This window comes from Dipodomys merriami, unplaced genomic scaffold (assembly GCF_024711535.1).
Source record: "Dipodomys merriami isolate MVZ:Mamm:240054 unplaced genomic scaffold, mDipMer1.0.p SCAF_23, whole genome shotgun sequence".
Classification (NCBI taxonomy): Eukaryota; Metazoa; Chordata; class Mammalia; order Rodentia; family Heteromyidae; genus Dipodomys; species Dipodomys merriami.
The window spans coordinates 7,411,300-7,427,020 of NW_027203715.1; the positions used below are offsets into that span (position 1 = coordinate 7,411,300).

Consider the following 15,721-nt stretch of genomic DNA (forward strand, 5'->3'; position numbering starts at 1 on the left):
GAGGACAGGCTTTGGAGAAAATCACAAAATTGTAATACCCAAGCACCTCTTCTTATGTGTATAAAACAATACATATAACTGAATAAAATTACAAAGATAAGGAAACAAAGGAACTTGTCTTAATTCATCTATTCATTTTGTGATGACTCTGTATTCTTAACCCAATATACATTATATAATATGCGTGCACATCTAAGGAAAGATAGGGGAAGGGTACAGAATCAGTGGAAAATGGATGAAAAATTGCAGCAGTAGAGCCCACTGGCTGTACTGGACATTGTTGAAAGTGAACTATGGAACTCGAGGGTCTAGATGGGAGGGAGGAAATGGATGAGAATGGGGGAACAGATGAGACTAGGCAAAAGGAAGAAAATGTACTAGTTACCTGACATAGAGAAAGGTAACCATGCTGTCTATCACCACTAAAACAGCAATATTTGGTTTTTTTAAAAAGAAAATAGTTCCCAAATGAGAATATGAAAAAAGGGAAATACAGGGCAGATAATTCTTTTTTTTAAGTCCTTGGTACCTGAAAGTTTCAATCATTAGCTATTGTCCTACAAACTGAGTCATGCCTCTAAACCCAAAGTCCTTACAATATTCAATTTTTTTGTCCTTGATTTCTTCACATTGTCTATTTACTTTTCAGTGTGTGTGTGTGTGTGTGTGTGTGTGTGTGCCAGAAATGGAGCTTGAACTCAGGATCTAGGTGCTGTCCCTGAGATTCTTTTTTGCTCAAGAGTGCACTCTACCACTTGAGCCAAAGCTTCACTTCTGGATTTTCTTGAGCAGTTTATTGGAGATAAAAGACTCACACAAACGTTTCTGCACCACTACATTCAAATCATCATCTTCAGATCTTAGCCTCTGGAGTAGCTAGGATTACAGGGATGATCTAAGGTATCTGCCTTATTAATTGTTGCTTTTTTCAAAAAAGCTGGTGCCAGTGGCTCATGCCTGTAATCGTAGCAACTCAGGAGGCTGAGATCTGATAATCGAGGTTTAAAGACAACCTGAGTAAGAAAGTCTGTTAGACTATTATCTCATTAACTGGTTACCCCTTCCCCAACTCCTTGGCCGGAGGTCCATCCAGTGGCGCCAACCCAAACAGCATCAACAGAGACAGAGACTGAGGTGAAACACACAGAGCCATCACCACCCTGCCCAGCCCACAACCATCTCAACTGAACTCTGATTGCAATGGCAACCAATGACCTACATCACACAGAAACAACAACTAACTCCAGGGTGAGTACTCCCCAGGGGACAGTGTATCCCTCAAGGGAGACCAGAGCTGGTGGGAATCCCCAGACCCTGACCCAGATTCCTCCCCCACAGGATCCACTAAAACTGGGAATAGTTTGAGAGCTCCACCAGCCCATGGAGCACACCCAGCTGGCCAGGCTAGAGCAAGAGCGCCCCTGGAAGAGAGCGCAAATGCCCAAGCCAGGAACAGTGTCCCTGGGTCAAAACAGCCTACAGTGGAAGAAATTTGAAATGTGTACTCCAGGCTGTGTAACCTAGGCAGGATACACAGCAGCACAGGTCCAACTGGCATGCCCCAGGGCAGGGGCCGGGACAAGGCCTGGGGATCCAGTGCCTGAGCAACACAACCAACTCTTCCCAACTGAATTCAGAAGCTTAGCATATGCCTCAGCAGAGGGGGGAAAAACAAGGAACTGCACCCGCCTTGGAATCATGCCTCTGACAGCAAAAGATCAGGGGTCCAGCACAAGAGAACCAGAAGCCAAAACCCAACCAGAACCCGACCCATATATCCTAGGCTGGTTATTGGACAACGCAGGCCGCCAGCACCTGATAATAGTCAGGAGGTCAGGCTGGTAAGGTGGCTCAGGATTAGAGTGCTTGTCTTGTGTGCATGAGGTCCTGGATCTGATTCCCAAACACCATATATGCAGAAAGGGCCAGAAGTCGTGCTGTGGCTCAAATGGTAGGGCACCAGTCTTAAGCTGAAGAGCTGAGGGACAGCGCCCAGGCCCAGAGTTCAAGCCCACAACCGGCCAAAAAAAAATCAGGAGCCCATAGCAGACTCCAGCAAATGGGAGAGTACATCCAGCACATCCGATCTCACCAAGAGCAACTGTTGGAATAAACAGGAACATTCTAGGCTGCTCAACCCTTCTATAGGTGGGAACTGCCATTGTTCTACAGCAGAGAGCTGAGAACAGAACCCTACATCGGTCAGAGTAGAAGCTAGAGGTTGGCCACCAACAGAACTGAGACCAGGCAGGTACAAACTCTCTCTACCAGCACAGAAACAGCAACCAAGCAAAGCAGACATCTATTGACCAAAACAAAATTTCAGATTAGTCTCCAATAATCCCTGAAAATAACAGAAAAAAAATTACAAGCCTTATCAACACCCAGTATAGCAAGCTACCCCCAAAAGCCAGCAGCTACCCAGGGGAGAGGCCCAGTGGGAGCAAAGCAGGAATGGAAGACAAAGTTACATCCAAGAGATGCAGGAGGTAATGACTCAAGAATTAAAGTGAGAAATAGACCAGAAATTTAAAGAACACAGGGACAAAATATTGAAAGTGATGCAAGGTATCACACAGGAGGTGCATGCAAAAATAGAGGCAGTACACACCTCACTAAAAGGTGAGATTAGTACAAACACAGAGGCAGCACAGACCTCACTAAGAGGTGAGATTAGTACAAAAATAGAGGTAGCACACACCTCATTAAGAGGTGAGATTAGTACTTGGAGAACCAACATTGAATCCAGAAATGAGTCCATGCAAACCATAATGGAAGCTGTAGTTAACAGAGTGAACAAAATGGAATGTAGAGTGTCAGATACAGAAGACAGAATACACCAACTGGACCAAAAAAAATCTCAGATATGGAAAAAAAATCACTTAAATTATGCCAAAGGGAAATCCAAGAGCAAGCAGATAGTGCCAGGAAATTTAACCTTCATATAATTCGAGTGGACAAAAGTGAGGAATATCAAAGCAAGCGAATGCAACACCTATTCAAAAAGATAATCTGTGAAACTTTCCCCCATCTCAAAAAAGAACAAGTTACCTACATAACAGAAGCATATAGAATACCAAAGAAGCAAGATCCCAGGAGAAACACTTCTAGACACATTATAGTAAAAAATGGTAGATATGAAAACTAAGGAAACAATCTTGCATGCAGCAAAAATGAAGAAGCAGGTATACAACAATGGGAAAAAATTAAATCAATGCAGATCTCTCCACACAGACACTGAATGCAAAAAAGGCCTGGGGAAGTACCATACGAGCCCTGAGAGCCAATAACTACCAACCCAGACTGATATAACTGGCAAAGCTAGCATTCACAGTGGATGGAGAACTGAAAAACTTTAAAAGTAAAGAAAAACTAAATCAATACATAAACATTAAGCCAGCATTACAAAGAATAAAATAGGGGGAACACAACCTGAAGAAAGCAACCAGGAACAGGGACCCACACCAGACAGGCTTTAATAGAATTCTAACTGAGCAAGCACAGAAGGAAAGGAAAGAAGAAAATCTTATAGAAACAGGGAATGACAGGGACCACAATGCATCTCTCTGTGTTATCTCTTAATATTAACGGTCTTAATTCACCAATCAAAAGAAAAAGAACTCCAGATTGGATCAGAAAACATGACCCATCCATTTTAGCCTTCAGGAGACCCACTTCTCAGCCAAACATACAAACTCGGAGTGAAGGGTTGGAAAAGGATCTACCAATCAGATGCCCCCAATAAGAAAGCAGGAGTAGCTATCCTGATATCTAACAAAATAAACTTTTCATTAAAATCAATAGAAAAAGACAAAGAAGGACACTACATATTAATACAGGGAACAATCCAGGAGGAGGATATTACCATTATTAACTTATATTCCCCACACATTGGCACACCAAAATATGTTAAGCAAACTTACAGAATAAAATAGATCCCAATACAATAATACTAGGAGACTTTAACACACCACTCTCACCAAAGGACAGGTCTACCAAAGAGAGGATTGGCAAAGAAGCTACTGAATTGAGTGAAGCCAAAAGCAGAACTAACTGAAATCTACCCAGTATTTCACCCTAAAACAACAATACACATTCTTCTCAGCAGCTCATGGAACTTTCTCCAAAATCATAGTTCATGCAAGGAACTTAAGCAGATACAAGGGGATTGACCAAATCCCGTGTCCTGTCCAAACACAGTGGAATCAAGCTACTTGTCAATAATAAATCAAACCGTAGAAATTATTCAAATACATCAAAATTCAACAGCACACTTCTATGGAAAACCTGGGTAACAGAAGAACTTAAAGAAGAAATTAAAAAGTTCCTACAACTCAATGAAAATGAAGATATATCACAAAGAAACTTGTGGGACACAGCAAAAGCAGTCTTAAGGGGCAAATTTATTACCTTCAGTGCCCACATCAAGAAAATAGACAGACCAAGTAAAAAATCTCATATTGCAATGAAAACAGCTAGAAAAACATGAAAAAATGGTACCCAACGTTACTAGATAAAGCCAATCAAACTAATAGCTGAAAATTAATGAAATAGAGAATCGGAAAATAATAGATAAAATTAATAAAACAAAAATCTGTTTCTTTGAAAAAATAAGTAAAATTGATGGACCATTGGCAAGATTAATTAAGAAAAGAAGAGAGGAAACCCAAATTAACAAGATCAGGGATGCCATAGGAAAAATCACAAGTAGCCAGGATATCTGAACAATTTTAAAGGAGTCTTTTCAAAAGTTATATTTTCTAAACAAAGAAAACCTGGCAGAAATGGATGCATTTTTACAGAAACAGAAGTTCCCCAAACTGAGCAAAGAAGAAGTAAATCAATTAGCCACTATGTCACAATGAGATGCAGGAAGCAATCAGAAGTCTTCCAATAAGGAAAAGCCCACGAATAGATGGATTCACAACAGAATTCTATAAAACCTATAAAGAGGAAGTAATACCCATATTCCTCAAACTCTTCAGAGAAACAGAGAAGGAGGGAACTATCCCAAACTCATTCTATGACGCCAATATCAAACTCATCCCCAAATCAGGCAAAAACTCAACCAAAAAAGAGAATTAGACAAATTTCCTTGAACACAGATTCAAAGACCCTTAACAAAATTCTAGCTAACAGAATCCAGAAAACACACACAAAATAATCATACACTATGACCAGGTGGGCTTCATCCTAGAGATGCAGGGATGTTTTAACATACATAGGTCAATAAATGTAATCCAATATATCAACAGAGCCAAGTCAAGATTGACGTGCTTATCTCCACAGACACAGAAAAGGCTTTTGGTAAAATACAACATTCATTTATGTTAAAAGCTGTGGAGAAAATAGGAACAGAAGGAACATTTCTTTTTTTTTTTTTTTTTTTTTGTCAGTCGTGGGGCTTGAACTTTGGGCCTGGGCGCTGTCCCTCAGCTCTTCAGCTCAAGGCGAGTGCTCTACCACTAAAGCTACAGCGCCACTTCCAGAAGGAACATTTCTTAAAACAATGAAAGCCATACACGACAGACCAATACCCAATATTATAAGTAATAGGGAAAAGCTACTACCAATTCTCCTAAAATCAGGAACAAGGCAAAGATGCCCACTCTCTCCACTCCTCTTCAATATAGTCCTGGCACAATTAGCCAGGACAATAAGGCAAGACAAAGACATTAAAGGGATCCTCATAGGGAAAGAAGAAGTTAAACTATCCCTTTGTGCAGATGAAATGACACTATATCTTCATAACCCCCAAAACTCAGCCAAACATACTAACAAATTCAGAGTAAAGGGTTGGAAAAGGATCTACAAATCAAATTCCCCCAGTAAGAAAGCAGGTGTAGCTATCCTGATATCTGACAAAATAAACTTTTCATTAAAATCAGTACAGAAAGACAAGGACGGACACTACATATTAATAGAGGGAACAATCCAAGAGGAGGATATTACCATCATCAACTTATATGCCCCAAATATTGGTGCACCCACATAGGTTAAACAAATACTCTCAAACTTACAGAATAAAATAGACTGCAATACGATAATACTAAAAGACTTTAACATACCACTCTTACCAAAGGACAGGTCCACCAACCAGAGGATTGGCAAAGAAGCTACCGAATTAAGTGAGGCCATACTTCAAGCGGAATTAACTGACATCTACCGAGTATTTCACCCTAAAACAACACAGTACACATTCTTCTCAGCAGCTCACGGAACTTTCTCCAAAATAGACCATATCATAGTTCATGCAAGGAACTTAAGCAAATACAAAGGGATCGACATAATCCCTTGTGTCCTATCTGACCACAGTGGAATTAAGCTAGTTCTCAATAACAAAACATACTGCAGAAATTTCTCTAATACAGGGAAATTGAACAGCACACTTCTTAGCAATGCCTGGGTAACAGAAGAGATCAGAGAAGAAATAAAACATTTCCTACAATTCAATGAAAATGAAAACACCTCGCAAAGAAACTTGTGGGACACAGCAAAAGCAGTCCTGAGGGGCAGATTTATTGCTCTCAGTGCCCACATCAAGAAAATGCAAACAGACCAAGTCAATAATCTCATGTTGCAATTAAAACAGCTAGAAAAACAAGAAAAAATGGAACCTAAAGTTACTAGATGGAGCCAGATACCCAAATTAATAGCAGAGATTAACCAATTAGAAAACCAGAAAATTATAGCCAAATTTAACCAAATAAAAAGCTGGTTATTTGAAAATATAAATTAAATTGATGGACCGTTGGCAAGATTAATTTTTAAAAAAAGAGAGGAAACCCTTATTAACAGGATTAGGGATGCTACGGGAAAAATCACCACACGTACCCAAGATATCCAAACAATCCTAACGGACTACTTTCAAAAGTTATACTCTCTAAAGGAAGAAAACCTGGCAGAAATAGATGCATTTTTAGAGAAATACAAGTTGCCCAAATTGAGCAAAGAAGAAGTAAACCGATTAAATAAGCCAATATCCTACAACGAGGTACAGGAAGTTATCAAAATTCTTCCAACAAAAAAAAGCCCAGGTCTAGATGGATTCACAGCAGAATTCTATAAGACCTTTGAAGAAGAGCTATTACCCATACTCCTCAAGCTCTTCAGAGAAACAGAGGAGGAGTGAGCTATCCCAAACTCATTCTACGATGCCAATATCACACTCATCCCCAAACCAGGCAAAGACCCAACCAAAAAGTAGAATTACAGGCCAATTTCCTTGATGCACACAGATGCAAAGATCCTTAATAAGATTCTAGCTAACAGAATCCAGAAACACATAAAAAATACACTATGACCAGGTAGGCTTCATCCCAGAGATGCAGGGATGGTTTAACATACATAAGTCAATAAATGTAATCCAACACATCAACAGAGCCAAGGTCAAGAATCACATGATTATCGCCACAGATGCAGAAAAGGCCTTTGATAAAAATCAACATTCATTCATACTAAAAGCTGTGGAGAAAATAGGAATAAAAGGAACATTTCTTAAAACAATAAAAGCCATTTATGTCAGACCAATAGCCAATTATACGTAATGGGGAAAAGCTACAACCAATTCTCCTAAAATCAGGAACAAGGCAAGGATGCCCCCTGTCTGCACTCCTCTTCAATATAGTCCTGGAACCCTTATCCATGGCAATAAGGCAAGAAAAAGATATTAAAGGGATCTGCATAGGAAAAGAAGAAGATAAACTATCCCTTTTTGCAGACGACATGATTTTATACCTTCTCGATCCCAAGAATTCCATCCATTTAGAAATCATAAATCACTTCAGCAAAGTAGCAGGATACAAAATAAACCCACAAAAATCAGTTGCCTTCCTGTACACTGACAATGTACAAGAAGGGAGGGAAATAAAGGGAGCAACCCCATTCACAATAACCTCCCAAAAATTTTTCTCCGTATTGTTATCTAAATATTATCACTATTGGGAAATGTTATCACTATTTTACTTAGCCTGGTGTTCAGTTAAATGGAAAGGTGTCTTTATTGATTCAGAAAGGAAGGGTGGATATTATGGTAGGCACCTCAGAAGTATTGCTATGTATATTAAGGGCTATAGACCTCACCTGTAATGTTTTACTGCTTTGTAAGCAGAATAGATGATGCATTTTGGTGCAAGTAGAAACTACTTTGAAGCTTAAGAAAAAGAGGAAACATATCTCAGATGCTACATATGCTATTATATTTTTAAAATTTGTATGATAACATCAAAATTACGGCAAATTCACTATGTATTTTTGTACAAAAGGGGTGATTTTCCTGATCCTTCTCTCATTACATTACAAAACAGCTTCACACACTTAAGTGAGATATAGTTTTGAACCCAGGTTTATTGCTTACTGGAAATTTAAATTTTTTCCCAGCCTGTGGTTGTTTTTTTCTTTTTTTTCCATAAATTGTGGTCAAATGCAAAAAATTTAAAATTGATCATCTTTTTACACTTTGTAGTAGCATTACCTAGTTATATAAGTGGATTTCATTTTGATATATCCACATAGGCATACAATGTACCCTGATCATATTTACCCTTTCATCATTCTCCTTCTCTTCTCCCAGGTTTTATTATCTTAATCATTTTAAGATTACAACATAGTAGTAAGTATATTTACAATATTGTACAAATTCAATGTCCACATTGATATCATCCTCCAATATTAAAATTCTATATTCATTAAAATAATTTTCCACTCTCCTCTGCTTCAAGATCTCCATCAAGTACGATTTTGCTTCCTGTCTCTATCAATTTGACTGTTCTATGTAACTGATATAAGTAGAATTATGCAATATTTGATCTTGTTATGACTGGCTTATTTCATGTAGTACAGTGTCCCCAAGATTCAGCCATAATATAACATCTGTCACAAAATAATTCTTTTTAAAGTTGAAGTAATATACCACTGTATGTATAAACCACATTTATTTTATGTATTCATTTGTTGATGGCCACTTGGATTGCCTCCATGTTTTAGTATTGTACAAAATGAATATGAGTGCTCAAAGATTTCTTCAAGACCCTGCTTTTAAATCTTTAGTGTATATGCCCAGAAGTGGAGTCATTGGATCATATGACAATTCTCTTTCCTTCCTTTCATTTTTTTTTTCTGTCATGGGCTTGACTCAGGGCCAGGTCACTGTCTCTGAACTTTTCCCCAAGGCTAGTGTTTTACCACTTTAAAACACAGGTCCACTTCCTGTTTTCTACTCAGGCTAGCTTGGAACGATGATCCTTGGATTTCAGCTTCTTGCCTGACTGGTTAGGATTACAGGCATGAATAATCCTGTTTTGAATTGCTGGAAAAGTTGCCATACTGTTTCCCATAGAAAGGTTCCAATTTTGCCACACTTTTGTCAGTATTGTTACTTTGTTTTTTGCAGTTATCCTAATTCATATGAAATGGTCATATTCTTCATTGTTTTGACTTACACTTTCCTAGTGATTAGTGACGTTAAACACCTTTATGTGCATGTTAACATTTTAATTGTCTTCTCTGGAGAAACATCTGAATTCTTTGCACAGTGTAAAATCAGGTTGTTTGTTATTGTTGGGATGTTGTTCTTTATATATTCTTGATGTGAACCACTCATCAAATATATGCTTGCAATGACTTTATACCATTCTGTGTTGCTTATTTGGACACTGATGATTGCATCCTTTGGTGCATCCTGTTTACGTTTTCCTACAGTGACTGACTCTTCTCTGATGTCAGTTTCTAGTATGTCTTCTGGTCCTGTAACGATGAACCATCATATTGATTTGCACTCCTCTTTTGTAACAGTGAACTAAAGCTACATAATAATGCTCTGACTGTTTATCGGCTTCCATTTTTGGACCTATTCCCTCAGCTTTTAGTAAAAAGCCTTGGGGCATATCCACAAATTATTACGTCCTAAAAACACCGTAGAAAGTTGTACCATTAAATATAGTTAGTTCTGATGGAAATATGTGACTTCCAATTTCTAAAATAGGGCAAATATGATGAAATTGATACAGATTTTTCTAATTGCCAGTCATAGTGCTTGAACTCTGGGCCTGGGTGCTGTCCCTCAGCTCTTCAGCTCAAGGCTAATGCTCTATCACTTGAGCCACAGCACCACTTCTGGCCTTTTCTGTGTATGTGGTACTGAGGCATTGAACCCAGGGCCTCATGTCTACAAGGCAAGCACTCTACCACTGAGCTGCCTTCCAATGCTTGATAGGAAATGTACTCATTACCTTCCTCATGAAACTCTAACCCCTCTGTACATTATTTTTACAATAAAAATGTATTTTTTTAAAAAATGAAAATTGAGAGCTTCATAATGTAGAAGCACACCAAAACTCTAGGTATATATTTTTCTTCATATGAATATGTAGAATTGTATGAGGCTAGAGATTTAACCTACTTGCAAGTTAATAATGAACTTGTCACATTTTCATGGATGGTACACGATTTATGATACTCTTGGGTAAGGGACAAAAGGGACTTAATTTTTACAGCAATAGTGAAAGCCAGTGATGTGTGTGTGTGTTTGTGTGTATTTAAATATTTGAAATAAATCTCGCAGCCCTCAGTGCTACTGAGTGAGGTAAAGGTAGCCAGGTGAAACCTATACAAAAAATGGGTTCTGAGTTTGAGCAACTGCGATCTATATAATGAGCAATAGGCATGCCTGAACTTTACTCTGGAGGATGACAATAGCTTAGAAATAGGTTGTAAAACTATCCTTGTAAATATACTATAGAATAAAGAGCAACTAATGTTCACTTGAAGATATGCAAATACTTGAGACTGCTGTGGAATTGTTCTTTTTCTTTTGTTTCTTGAAGTTTCCTAGCTACCAAGACCAATACATATTTCTCCTGATGAATACATAACTCTCCTTAAAAGTGAGGCATGACAATCTGTTGAGATTACTTATTCTTTTCCTAGCCCTAAGCCTAAAGATGAAATAAGGACTTAAATCCTATCTAAAGTACAAATTCAACAAACGAAATAGATGGAGTTCATATTTTACACATCTAGAAACTTTTCTCTTAGAGCCATTTTTAATGCAGGAGTGGAAGAAATTAAGGAAAAAATAGGTCCACAAATACATTTCATTAAGATATTCTATATATTTTAACCGTAATAAAGGATTACACTTCTGTTTTTTAGTGTGTGAATATTTACCTAGTATGTACAGAAAACCAAAGTTTATTCCAGAGCCTATCATGGAATAGAATGTAGCAAATTTTCTATATATTGCTTGTATATTTATAGAATCCACCTGTCTGATTTCTCTCCTATTTTGATAAACAGAGCATCTGTTGTACATGTTGAAATACATTTTTATAACTACAGGATTCTACACACTTTGATGTCTACTAAATATAGAAAAGATTCATGCACAACCCTTACCTTCAAGGAGCAGCTCTCAGTATCCCAAGTAGCTTGTGTTTATCTCCCACCCCTTTCCTCCCGCTGTCAATCTAGGTGAGTGGTAACTGCTATAAGACAGAAAAACTTAGATAATTCACAGACATGCAGTTAGTATCCAATGGAACCTTCTTCACTTGGATTGTGTGTGTGTGTGTGTGTGTGTGTGTGCGTGTGTGTGTGTGTGTGTGTGTGTGTGTGTGTGTGTGTGTGTGTTGGTTGGTTGGGAGTGGAGTTTGAACTCTGGTCTTGGGCGCTGTCCCTGCACTATTCACCTCAAGGCAAGCACTCTACCGCTTGAGCCACAGTGCCGCTTTTGGTTTTCTAGTGCTTTATTGGAGATAAGAGCTCACAGATTTTCCTGCCTGAGCTGGCTTTGAATCATGATCCTCAGATCTTAGCCTCCTGATTAACTGGTGTTACAGGCCTTAGCCACTAGCTCCCTGCTTGGATTATATTTTATCACTATGTTTTTGAGAATTTCAGCTTCCTAATTTGGAAACTGAGCTGTCCAGTTCCCAGTGAGTAGATGAATCTCATTACATAAAATTTCATTTAAGGCTTCGAGGGGAAGATGGCGGAGGAGAAGCTGGAGGCTAAACAGGCTCTCGCATAAGAAAGCAGTTTCAGAGCTCCAGTGAACAGTACTAAGCCAGAGAATCACACCATGTGTGACATCACACAGAGAGTTAGGCCAGAGAGAGAAAATACAGGCAAGGAGACAGCCCTGAGCACTTGCCAGCAGCCGCCGCCACAGCAGCAGTGGTGGCGGAAGCGACTGCAGCCGCCATACCTGAATCACAAAGAGACCAGGACGAAGCAGCCAGAGGAGGTGGATGAGTGGATTCTACACAACACCAGCAAGAACTGACAAGGAGCAGACATCTTCATCCTGCAGTTCACAGACCAGAGACTACCCAGGAACCAAGACTCGGCGTGCGTAGCAGCCTAACGTCCTCACTCCTTCTCAGGGTGCAGAGGAGGGAAGGCAACCCCTTGCCCCCCAGTACCGGAGATCTCCATCTTGGATACCGACAAAGCTTGGTGGAGCTGCTAGCACCAACTCAGGCCTTGGAATAAATCTAGAGACATCTAGCAGGTCAAAAGAGCCTAACCTGACCTGCCAGACTCAGCTCCACACAGGGAAAAGTCACCCAGCTCAGGCGCCAGCCCTAGGAGTGGCTTCTTCACTGGGTAATCAGAGCCAGAGGCTGCCCCTCCCTTTAGCAGCCTTGACAATCAATTGAAATTCAGTAAACAGAAACCCTGAGAATGGCTCCAGGCTGGTCTCTGTGAGTTTCTCACAAACCAGCCCCCAGGAAAAGCTACTGTTTGCTGAAAGGCCTCAACTCTACCCAGAACCTAGCCTCATCACAGCACCTACAAACCCAAGGAAAAAGCCATCTCCCTCTTTTGTGATACTCAAAGCAGACCTCCCTCCCATTGAACTAACCTGGGAGGAGGGTTGCAGAGCATTTTTCTGCCTGTTCAAAGAAACTGACTTAAGTAACCAACCAAGCCACAGGAACACAAGCAGACCAGACACTCCAACAAGGGGCTGGTTACGGACACAAGGGAGATACAGGATTTTTCCCGCCCTTCCCAAAAAAGTCAAAGAATTTTTTGTTCTATATTTTATAAAAAAAATTTTTTTCTAAAAATTTTTTAATTTTTAATTTTTACCTTTTTTGAAAAAAATGTTTTATAGTAATTTTTTGTCCTCTTTGAATTTTATTTTAGGGTTATAAGTGAGTGTGAGTTTTTTTTCTCTTTTTTGTGTTTGTTTTTGTTTTTGTTTAGCTCTATTGAACTTCTGATCTTTTTTCTTTCTTTCTTATCCTTTTCACCTGTTCTTCTCTTTCGTTCTTTATGTGAATTAATTGCTGTTCTGCACATCCTCAGATAAACCCGTAGTCAATTATTAGACGTTATCCCCCATTGTGTACACACTTAATCCACAGTTTATTACTCAATTCAAAACCTCTTAGACTTAAATTCCTTAATAGCAGTACTATCTCTTTATACCTATATAATATTTTAAGAATTTTTATTTTTAAGTTTTTCACATCTCCTTTATATCCATCCCTTTCTCTCATTAAATTCATTTTCTTCTCTGAATTGTTTGTTTACGAATCTCTATAATATTTTTAATTTTTACTTTTCTATTTTTTCTGGTCTCTTTTTTCCCTTTCTATTTCTTTTTTTTCTATCTCTCTACTTTCATCCTATCCAACCTATTTCCTGCTTTGAGATTAGGACTTAGTTAACACTCACTGTGCCATCCCACATCACTCTTCCTAATTTTTACCCACAACTCTTCCTAAACCTAATAATTTGTGGTCTTCCAAATTCTTCTTTGTGGTTCGTAGCCAATTAATATATAGTTGTTTGATGTTGAATAGATGTATCTGTTGAACTAGATTGTATCTGCAGACTATTGACTGTGCAAATATAGACTTTGGTTGATGCTTGCCTTAAGATAGTGTTCTAGCACAAAACTGGTGTTAATTTCATCCCAAATCGGCAGAGTTAGCCGGAAAAACACAAGAAAAATTGCAAGTCCCGGTATCTCAAATCCCACTCACGATAATCAGGGGACAGAACAGATAACAGATAATGAATAATCCAGAAGAGAGTTCCCAAATAGCTCTACGAACACTGCTGGCAAACATGATAAATGAAAAGATTGAAAACATTCCAAGAATTTTGTATGAGCAGGATAGGGAGAGAGTGGAGGCAATCCAAAAGTTTATACAGGAATATCATAAGCGTGAGGAAGGTACTCAAAAACTGATACAGGATTTGCATGAGCAGCTTGAGAATACTCAAAGGGAAAGGCAGGAATGGCGTGAGCAGGCTGAGAACACTCAAGGAGAACTACAGGAATCGCATGAACCGGAGGAAGCTAATCAAAGAGTAATACAGGAATTGAGAGAGCAGGATGAGAATACACAAAGATCACTAAAGGCATTCAGGGAATCCATTAACAAAGAGCTGAAGGAAGTCAGAGAGCCCACAAAGGGAATGCTGAATAGAAAAAAACAGAAGGAATGGGAGTCCAAGGAAACCATAACCAAAAACTAAGTGATTTGAGAATAAACACTGAGCACCAAATTAAGGAAGTAAAGAAGTTCATACAAGATCTAAAACAAAGCTTCAACAAAGAATTTGAAGCCATCAAAGCTGACCAACTAGAAGGAAAAAAAAAATAAAAAACAAAGTAGAAAGTCTCGACAGGAGGTCAGACCATGCAGAAGATCGAATCTCGGGGAGTGAAGAGAGCCTAAACATTATAGAGAAAGAACATACAACCATCCAAGAGAAATCCAAGAAATATGAGAGATCTATCCAACACTTGGAAGACACCATCAGAAGGCCTAATCTAAGAGTAATGGTTGTAGAGGAGCACCTAGAAACAGAAGTTAATGGTGAAGGAAATTTGTTTAACAGGATCCTAGCAGAGAACTTCCCAAACATGCAAAAAGATAGGCCTATTCACATACAAGAAGCTTTTAGAACTCCAAATAGGCCAGACCAGAATAGGACATCCCACTGTCAAATTATAATCCACATAGGATCAATTCAGACCAAGGAAAAGATCCTTAAAGCTGTCAAGGAGAAAACATTAATGACATATAAAGGGAAACCAATTAGAATCACCTCAGATATCTCAGCAGTGACAATCAAAGCAAGAAGAGCCTGGAATGATGTATGCCATGCACTAAAAACAAATCACTATCAATCAAGAATACTCTACCGAGCTAAACTCTCCTTCATTACTGAAAGCCAAATAAAAACCTTCCATAGCAAAGAAAAATTGAAACAATAGATCTCCACCAAACCAACCCTGCAAAAGATTCTTAAAGACGTCCTACACATAGAAAACCAACAAGACCACAATAGAGGCCAATAAACTGCACCCAAACTGAGAATCCAAGAACCATAGGAAGAACCCAGATTTCGCAGCCACCAAGAAGGTGGAACTCCCAAATACCTCTCAGTCCTATCTCTTAACATTAACGGACTTAACTCTCCAATTAAGGGACATAGACTGTCTAGTTGGATTAAAAAACAAGATCCTTATATATGCTGCCTTCAGGAATCACATCTTGCCCGTAAAAACAAAAACATATTCAATGTTAAAGGTTGGAACAAAATCTACCAAGCAAATGGCCCCCATAAACAGGCGGGAGTTGCAATCCTAATTTCAGAAAAAATAGACTTCAAATTAAAATTTGTGAGAAGAGATAAAGAAGGTCCCTACATACTAATTAAGGTTTCTTTCCTTCAGGAGGATATTACAATTCTA

The 15,721-nt window shown here is 38.8% G+C and overlaps 1 pseudogene; it reads left to right on the forward strand.

Moving 5' to 3' along the window:
* The window catches only part of LOC138835145 (Golgi to ER traffic protein 4 homolog pseudogene), a 29,119-nt pseudogene extending 17,091 nt beyond the window's left edge, over positions 1–12,028 (forward strand).
* Positions 12,029–15,721: the final 3,693 nt, after the last annotated feature.